Genomic DNA, 9,978 nt, shown 5'->3' with positions numbered 1-9,978 from the left:
GGGGGGGCACATGGAAGAGGGAGAAGTGGGAGAAAGAGATGTAAAATTGATGGCGAGGAGGGTGTAGAAAACATGGTGGGGTTTGATCAAGTGCAATGTAGCCAAGAGGAATTACTGGGAGCCAAATGAAGGTTGAGCATGATAATGGAACAGGAGGAAAATAAAAGGAAATAGAGGAAAGAACTAGGAGACAAAAGACATTTATAGAGGTATGTATATAGGTAAATATATTAATATATAACAATAGGGATATAGGCTATGTACATTTATTTATTGGTTAAGTAGCAAGGTAGCAGATGGATATTGGGCCTTTACTCAAGTCCTTCCTCAATGTAAGAACACTTTGTTCTAATATTCAGGCATTCTGTGATGCTCACCTTCCCAACACAATCATTGAAGTCAAAATGGGTGCATAGCAAATGTGGTGAAGAAAGTTGATGATGCCCGGCTATTAGAAGATATGACATCTGGGTTCTACTGATAACGGTTTGGTTGAGAATTTTTACAGCTATGTTCATAAGGGCTATTGGTTTTCAGTTTTTCACTTTTGTGGTTTTTGTCTGGTTTTGGAATCGGGATCCTGCTCATTGCATGAAATCAGCTTGGGAGCTGGCTGTCCTTTGCTGTTTCCAGGAACAGGTTTTGTAGAACTGGTGTCAGCTTTTCTTTGGAAGCTCGCTAGAATTCCCTGGGGAACCCATCTGGCATTGGACTTTTTTAATGGAATTTTAAAAATGATCTGGTTGTTTTTCTTCTTTTGCTATGGGTTTATTGATGTTTTGTACATTTGGGTAGATACTGTGTTTTTAGAAATTTGTCCATTTTACCTAGGTTTTCAATTTTTTTTGGAATAGTCTTTCATAGTAATGCTATCATTTTTTATTTTATTTGGTTCTACTGTGATGTCACCTCATCTTTTTAGTTCCCTTTCTTAAGTTTGCCAATTTTGTTAATCCTTTAAAAGAAGCACCTTCTTGTCTTGCTGAATTGTTAAAATGTTTTCTGATTCATTTATTTCTGATCTAATCTTTATGACTTATTTCTCCTATTGGTTGAGGGTTTACCTTGTTGCTCTTATTCTAATTGTTGAAGATGTTGTGTTGAGGGGTTGATTTTGAATCTCTCCTTTTCTTTCTTATCCCAACTTTTAAAAAGATTTAATATTGTCCTACAATGTGAAAAAACACGCTGTGTTAGTTTATGCATTCTGAATGACATCTTAGCCTATAAAAGCAATAAGAAGGGTATACACTAGAGGTAGTCATAAAGGAAGTACAAAGACCATTTTGACATCGATTCAGAATAATCAGTAAATGAAAGACCACATTGGTTTCCATATTATCACATTCCCCAGCGTTGCAGAGTTGAATACCTAATTGCTCTTCATAGATTAATATAGGTGACTATATTAATACCATTTAGGCTTTCAGATCTCAATGGAACCTTAGAGATCTATAATCTGCCTCTAACCTGTGAGAGTTTGAGGGTTAAACAAAACAGGTAAATACATACATTTTAAATTTATATCATTTCTTTTTGTACATATTTGACTCTTGTGTTAATAACTGACTTCTGTTTCCAATATGAAAATGAAGTTTAAAAAAAAAAGAAGTTTAAAATAAACTGATCACCTTGCTTCAAACACATCCTTCAGTTCCATCATGTAAGTCAATCCAACTTCATTGTCTCAGAAATAAAAGCTATTTAACATAAATTCAGTGACGTGGAAACTTTCTTAAAAGCATAAAAAACACAGATTGATGGACATTTTCCAGAATGCTATTATAAGTAGCTCTTTTCTTGCATTATTAATGACTGGCACAAAATATTAAGTTTATTTAAAATATAGACATGAGCCATTTTGTCCAAGGCTATTAAATATATTCCAAAAGTTTCTTAATTCTTCCCAGAAATTTTTGGAGCTGTGAGCATTTCCTGTTTAGAAATGTGACTTCAGTAAAAGCTCTCAGGAAATTTCAGGGGAAATAATCTGAATCTTATGATTTAAAAGTTGATTGGTTTGCCAATTGATGCAGCCAGGTTTGCTTGTAAGGCTTCTGTTATCAACGGGTGCACATCACAGGCTCTTGCTATATCTTCACACGATGCTCCATGTTCCAAAGCCAGATCTGCTTCATTTATCATTTCTCAGGCATCGAGTCCTAGATTATGTGGTCCCAAAACTCTGTTCATTGATTTCTGCCCAAGAATCTTAACCATGCCATCTGTGTCAACATTCATCTTAGCTCTGCTCTTAGCAGCAAATGAGAAGTTCCCAACTTTGTACTAACTACCGGTCTCTTTCAACTGCGTTTCTGATTTGCCAGCGCAAGCAACTTCAGGGTGTTTGTGAACTGTGCTCACCGAGGTAGCTGATGTGCCCAGCACTGCCGGCCATTCCTTCAGGGCAGTTGATACCCTCATCGTCTGCTTTGGGAGCCATCGTTGGACCAGAAACCACATGATGAATGCCATAGATATTTGGAATTTTGGTTTAGGATCTAGTTCAATTCCCAGTTCTTCTAATGTCATATTCTGAGTTAAGTGTTGCTGACCAATGCAGACTAAGAGTATATCACAAGTGATACTTTTACTTTACCACCAGAAGAAGGAGCTTCAATATTCCCATCTGATTTCTTGGTAGAACAAGTGACCTGTGTATTCTTTTTAATTTTAAATTCTTATTTTTGAAAGACATATTGAAAGTTTTTAGGTATCTCCATATCAACTCCAATTCCTCCAACACAACCTAAAATATCAACAAATGTCACGTCTGCACCACATCTTTGCCACACCAAACCCAATTCTACACCTGTTGCTCTGGAACCAGTGACAAGCATTTTCTGTGTAATGCTTTTAAAAAGACAAAGCACTAATAGGTACGTAGCTGTATTTTCATCAATCATGATTCCAGGAAAATGTGGGTCTTCTGAACTGGTAGCTATGAGAATATTCTTTGTCTAAATAACTTGAATGCTCCTATCAAACTTAAAAGCAGTTACCTAACTTTTGCCATTTGTCTTCATAGCTGTTTACATGAACAACTTTATTCTGTATGAATAAGTAGGCAATTCCACCTCCTATTAAAGTCTTCAATGTAGTACTTTCCTACTTCATCATCTTCTCTAAATTCAAGCGAACTTTAGACACTTCAGTTCCCCTAGATGCAAACTCTTTTTATGGGCCATATGGTAAAAATGAGAATCATTCAATAAAGCCTTAGAAGGAATACAGCCAACATTCAAACATCTTCCACCAAGTGCTTCATTCTCACAAGGCAGATGGTCTTGCAGTCCAACTGGGCCAATTTAATAGCAGCCACGTGTCCATCAAATCAGAACCGATAACTGTTGCAGCAGCATTGGTCTACTGAGATGTGTGAGTCCTCAGCGGCACTGCGGAAGGAGCAGGACATACTACCCCAGCTCTGCATTTCCTCCTGCGCTTTCCTGTCCTTCAGTCCTTCACTTCTGCTGAACACCCGCCACCTTGTCGAAGTCTCCCTGCCCCTCTCTCTTTCTTTTTTTCCAATATGTGCATTGATTGTTATAAAGTGCCCCTGATAACTGCTTTTGCTGTGACCCAAAGAGTTTTGTATGTTGTATTTTGTTCTCATTTGTTTCTAGGATTTTAAAGATTTTTTTTATCTATTTATCCATTACCCAGGAGTTTTAAGAAGTATGGCTTTTTAGTTTCTATGTATTTGATTTTTATTTCCCTTGCTTTTCCTATTATTGATTTTTAATTTTAAAGCATTATCATCTGAGAGAATGGATTATACAAAATCCATATATTTAAACTGATGAAGGCTTGCTTTGTAGACCTAACAAATGGTCTGTTCTAGAGGATGCTCCATGTGTGCTGGAGAAGAACATGTACTGCTGGGTTCAGTGCTCTGTATGTGTCAGAAGGGCCAGTTGGTTGTGTTGTTTAGCTTTTCTGTCTTTGTTGGGTTTCCTTCCAAATTATTGGTTCTTATTTGGGTGGCATATTGAAGCCTCCTACTATTATTCATGTATTTTCTGTTTCTCTCTTTGGCTCTATGAGAGTTTGATTAATGTATTGTGAGGGTCTTTCATTAGGTGCATATGTTTATTATGGTTATATCTGTTGTATTGTTCCTTTAAACATAATATAATGCCCTTCTTTGTCTCTCATGATAGATTTTGCCCGAAGTCTATTTCATTGGAGATTACTGGCCACTCCTGACTTTTTTGGTGACTATTAGCTTGATAATTTCCCCCCATTCATTGATTTTACTCTATTATTGGCTTCCATCTGAGTCATGTTTCTTGAAAGCAGCATATTGATATATATGTTTTTCTTATCCAGACTACTACTCTCTATCTCTTGGCTGGTGCATTTAATCCATAATATTCAGTGTTATTAATATATGTGGGCTTGATGCTGTCATTTTGTTGGGGTTTTCTCTCTCTCTCTCTCTCTACTGAGAAGGGAGACTATATGTCTCTAGTGAGTTTCTTTTGTTTTGGACTTAACTACTTGCTTTGCATATGATCAAGGACTACTGGTACTAAAGAAGAAGTCAAAAGCTGCATTGAAGGCATTAGTGCGAAATAAGGTTCCAGGAATCTACAGAATACCAATTGTAATGTTTCAACAAGCTGGAGAAACATTATGCCAAGAAAACTGGAAGACAGCTACTTGACCAACCAACTAAAGAGATTCAGTCCAAAGAATGGTGACCCAACAGAATGCAGAAGTCAAACAAGATCATTGATATCACATGCAAGTAAAATTTTGCTGAACAAAGTTAAAAAGTGGTTCAGAAAATCAAGCCAGCTCCAGAAGAGGATGTGGCAAGAGATATATCATTGCTGACATCAGATGAATCTAAGCAGAAAACATAAATTTCTGAAATATGCTAACTTATGTTTTATTGACTTTGCAAAGGCATCCAGCTCCGTGGTTCGTAAAGCCAATGGATGATCTTGAGGAGAATAGGAATCCCAGAATACTTCATTGTGCTGATGCAAAACTTGAACATGAACCAAGAGGCAGTCTTTTGAACAGAAAAAGTAAATGCTGCCTGGGCTAACATCAGGAAAACCGGGTGTCATGATTGAATCTTTTCCCCATACTTATTCAATCCGCATACTGAGCAAATAATTCCAGAAGCTGGATTATATGAAGGGCATCAGGATTGGAGGGAGGCTTCTAACAAACCTGCCATCTGCCAACAACAGAACCTTACTTGCTTAAAGCAGATGCCAGTGAAAATCAAGGACTGTGGCTTTAAGTATGAAGTGCAACTCAATATAAAGAAAATCAGAGTCTCGACAACTGGAGCAGTAGACAATAGCAAGGTAAACAGATAAAAGATTGAAGTATTCAAGGATTTCATTGTGCTTGGCTCCACTACCAATGTTCAAGCATTCAAGAAATTAAATGATATAATTCAGTGGGCAAACCATCTGCACAAGATTTTTTTTAAATATTGAAGAACAAAGATGCCACTTTGAGGACTGAGGTGTCACTGGCCCAAGCCATGGTGTTTTTGATTGCTTCATGTACATGTGAAAGTTGGACCTTGAAGAAAAAGACTGAAGAAGAATTGATACCTTTGAATTCCGGTGCTGGTAAAGAATATAGTAAGTACCACAGACTGCCAGAAGAACAGACTATTCTGTTTTGGAAAAGTACAGCCAGAATGGCCCTTCGAAGTTCAGATTATGAGCCTGCATCTCATGTACTTTGGATATGTTATCAGAAGAAACCAGTCACTGGCGAAGGTCCTTATGTTTGATTAAAGAGAGAGAGAGAGAGAGAGAGAGAGAGAGAGAGAGAGAGAGAGAGAGAGAGAGAGAGACCATCAAGGAGACAGAATAACACAAGGACTGCAATAAGAGGTTTAACCATAACACGGGTGAGGCTGGCTGGCCTCGTCGGGCAGTGATTAGGTCTGTTGCACACAGACCATAGAGTTGCTACGAGCTGAAAGTGGCCTGATGGCACCTAACAATGGTACATTTTCTTTTGAGAAATGTCTAGTCAAGTCCCTTCCCATTTTTAAAAAATAAATGATTGGGTCATTTTATTTTTATTGCTGTTCTGTGACAGACTTTTCTTATATTTTGAGTACAGTTCTCTCTCTGATCAGATATATGACGACATTTTTTTATTTTCGTTCTGAGGTTTGTTTACTACTTTCTCAGTGGTGCCTTTGAAGAACATTAAAAGATTTAAGTTTATCTGTTCTTTCTTCTGTCAATTCTGCCATATGTCAGTGTCATTAGATGCCATGGATATACCTCATGGTCATGAACATTTATGTCTATGTTTCCTGGGAATGTCATAGAGTTAAGTCTTACTCTTTATGTTTGATAGATTCTCAACTAACTTTTGATGATAATATGAGTTTGGACTTGGGCTTTATTCATTTACCTTTGGATATTCAGTTGTCACAGCATTGTTTGTTAAAAAGATGATTCTTTTTCTATTCGACTTAATGAGTGTCCATGTCAAATCTTGACTGATCATAAGTATAAGAGTTTAGTTCTTGACTATATTTTATTCCATTGATGTATATGTTTATTCGTGTATTCAGTACCACACTGTCTTGTGTTCTGTAACTTTTTAGCAACTTGGAATCAGTGTTTTCCAACTTTATTCTTCTTTTTCTAGATTTTTTGACTTGTCTGAATCCTTTGCATTTCTATATGAGTTTTCAGATCAGTTGGCCAACTCTACAAAATATTCAGCTTGATCAGGCATCAAAAACCAAAAAATCATATCATTGTGAATGAGGGGGAGTGTGGAGTGGGGACCCAAAACCCATCTGTAGGCAACTGGACATCCCTTTACAGAAGGGTCGTGGGGAGGAGACAAGCTAGTCAGGGTGCAGTGTAGCACTGATGAAACATACAACTTTCCTCTAGTTCTTAAATGCCCCCCTCCCCCCACTATCATGATCCCAATTCTACCTTACAAATCCGGCTAGACCAAAGGATGTACGCTGGTACAGATAGGAACTGAAAACACAGGGAATATAGGACAGAAGAACCCCTCAGGACCAGTGGTGAGAGTGGCGATATCAGGAGGGTGGAAGGAAGGTGGGGTAAAGAGGGGGAACTGATTGCAAGGATCTACATATAACCACCACCCTCCTCTCCCCCCTGCCCCGTGGGACAGACAACATAAAAGGGGGTGAAGTGAGACCTCGGACAGGGTAGACATGACAAAATAATAATAATTTATAAATTATCAAGGGCTCATGGGGGAGGGGGGAGGGAGGGGTAAAATGAGGAGCTGTTACCAAGGGCTCAAGTAGAAAGCAAATGTTTAGAAAATGATGATGGCAACAAATGTACTTGACACATGGATGGATGGATGGATTGTGACAAGAGTTGTATGAGCCCCCAATAAAATGACTTAAAAAGAAAAGAAAAAGAAAAAAGCAGCCCCTGGAAGCCTCATGGGCCGAGACCTATTCTGACACCTATTGGCCGCCTTGAGGGGTTGATTGGATGGTTCTTTAATGGGGGGTTGATTGGATGGTTCTTTAATGGGGAGATGAGCCATGTCCCTTGGGGACTTTTTGCCTGTCTTGCTTTGCATTATTTGGTCCAAGCATTTCACATTTAGCAAAAAAATAAATCTATTTAAGCTTTAAAAATATATATTCAGCTTGAATTTAGACAGTGATTATATTATCATAGTATCTGTACAGGGAGCATTGGCATTTTAATTATTTTACGTCTTCTAATCCATGAACACAAACTATTCATTTATTTAGATCCTCCTTAATTTTATCTCAACAGTAACTTCTAGATTTTAGCATACACATTTTGTACTTTTAAAATTAAATTTCTTCCAAAATATTTTATTCTGTTAGATCCGTATTTCCCAAAGTATATGATATGACCCTTTGAGAGGCCACTGGAATGATCAGGGAGCATGTAAATAAAGCACGATACCTACACTTTATCCTGTGTTTCGGGCTGTAGTGTAGGAGCTTTCCATTACCAGCATGGTGCTGATTTTTCATTTTTCTTTCTCTAAAAAGGGAGTGATTGACCAAATAAGTATTAGGATCTATATTTTAGAGGCTATATAATATTGGTATTTTTAATAATATAATTTTAATTGTTCTTTGTTGGTTTGTAGAGATACAATTGTTCTTTGTATATGTATCTTGTGTTCTGCAACCTTAATAAACTAATTCCTTTCTTTATATTTAATTTTTTGTTGTGACTAACTGTCCACAAAAGTCTCAGCATCTACTACCCTGATACCAGAATAACTACATGGTGCATGGATGCTGCTATACACTACTCTGAAAGGAATCACATTAGAAGGTCCTGGATAGACTTGAGGGTTCCATCAATCTATATTAAACCTGTAACATTTTTTCTTATTTTCAATTTTGTTCCACATTTTTCTCCCATGCTATTCAGGATGCTCTGTTGTGGTCCCTTCCAGAGTGAGTGTTCAGCAGTGGTAACTGGGTGCTATCTAGCTATTCTGGGATCAGGGTGGGAAAGCTGGAGGTTAGCATTGTCCGTTAGTCCTTTGAACTAATTGTTTCCATGAGTTTTAGATTTTATTCACACTTTATTTTTTTTTGCTTTGTTGAGCTGGAAGAAACCAATAGTTGCATCTTCATGAGACACTTGAAACTCCAGTTACTGCACACCAAAGTAGGATGCAGTATATTGTTTTTGTGAATTATGTTATGCCAATTTTCTTTGATGTTTCCAGTGACTATGGTCCTAAGCTTCCTTAACCCTTATCTATTCTATTATAAGCATGGATATACTTAAGACACATATAAGTATATTTTTAGAAATGTTACCTGCCAAACCTATATGTGGTTGGTCATGAGTAAGGTCTTGCTTACCTATTCATTTATTATTTCTATTTTTGTTTGCAGTAATTTGGTAGAAAGACTGGGCTTTCTACTCCTGTGAACAGTTACAGCCATGGAAAATCACAGGGGCAGCTCTACTCTGCCCCTAGAGAGTAGTTATGAGTCAGCAGCGACTTGTTGGCAATGGGTTTGGGTTTTTGGTTTATACAGTAGTCCACCGGAGCCCCGGTGGCATAGTGGTTATGCATTGGTGTGCTAACCATAAACTCAGAAGTTTGAAACAACCAGCTGTTCTGAGGGAGAAAGATGAGGATTTCTACTCCCATAAAGATTTACAGGCTAGGAAACTCCTAGGGGCAGTTCTACCCTGTTGGTTGGCCTGAGTTGGTTGGCATGAGTCTGAATCCACACAATGGCAGTGAGTTGGGTTTTGAGTTTTCATGGAGTAGTTCAATGAGCCCCGTGTCATTGTGGGATGTACACGGACGGGGCTGCTCACTGAAAGATCAGTGTTACAAACCTGCCAAAAAGAGTAAGGTTTTCTGATCTCATACAGACTAACAGCTGCAGAAACCCACAAGGGCAGTTTACTCTGCCCTACAAGGTCACTATGAGTCAGAGTCAATTCGATTGCATTGAGTTTGTTTGGGTTTTTTTGGATGGAACAATTAAATTTTTATCTGTGTAATATCAGAGAATCTTTAGAGATTGTTTTATGTCTTCCTTTCAATCTTTATGTCTCTTCTTAATTTATTTCCTAATTTCCATCATTAGAATTTTTAGTAAATACAGAATAAAAACTCTAAAAAACCCTCACTGCCATCAGGTGATTGTGACCCACAGCAAACCTGTAGGTTACAGTAGAACTGCCCATGTGGGTTTCAGACAGTAGGACTGTTTACCGGAGTGGAAACCGTCATCATTCTCCCACAGAGCTCTGGCTGGTAGGTTTGAACTTGCCACCTGGTGCTTGGCAGCCTATTGCATAACCCCTCAGCATATGGAATATAAACGGTGGGCAACATCCTTGTCGCGTTTTTTATTTCAGGGGAAAGTTTTCCATCTTTTTTTTTTAATCATTTTATTAGGGGCTCATACAACTCTTATCACAATCCATACACACATCAATTGTGTAAAGCGCATTTGTA

General features: G+C 37.9%; 1 protein-coding gene and 1 pseudogene across 1 annotated transcript in view; one reads left to right on the top strand and one right to left on the bottom strand.

Moving 5' to 3' along the window:
• Window positions 1–9,978, top strand: part of GPR158 (G protein-coupled receptor 158) — a 472,736-nt gene that overhangs the window by 205,373 nt on the left and 257,385 nt on the right. The gene's annotated exons all lie outside the window — the stretch shown is intronic.
• LOC105979811 overlaps window positions 2,005–9,978 on the bottom strand; it is a 28,539-nt pseudogene continuing 20,565 nt past the window's right edge.

The sequence above is a fragment of the Echinops telfairi genome, unplaced genomic scaffold (assembly GCF_000313985.2).
Source record: "Echinops telfairi isolate 266 unplaced genomic scaffold, ASM31398v2 ScPeMD7_7461;HRSCAF=8499, whole genome shotgun sequence".
Classification (NCBI taxonomy): Eukaryota; Metazoa; Chordata; class Mammalia; order Afrosoricida; family Tenrecidae; genus Echinops; species Echinops telfairi.
This window is presented reverse-complemented; position numbering and strand designations above follow the sequence as displayed.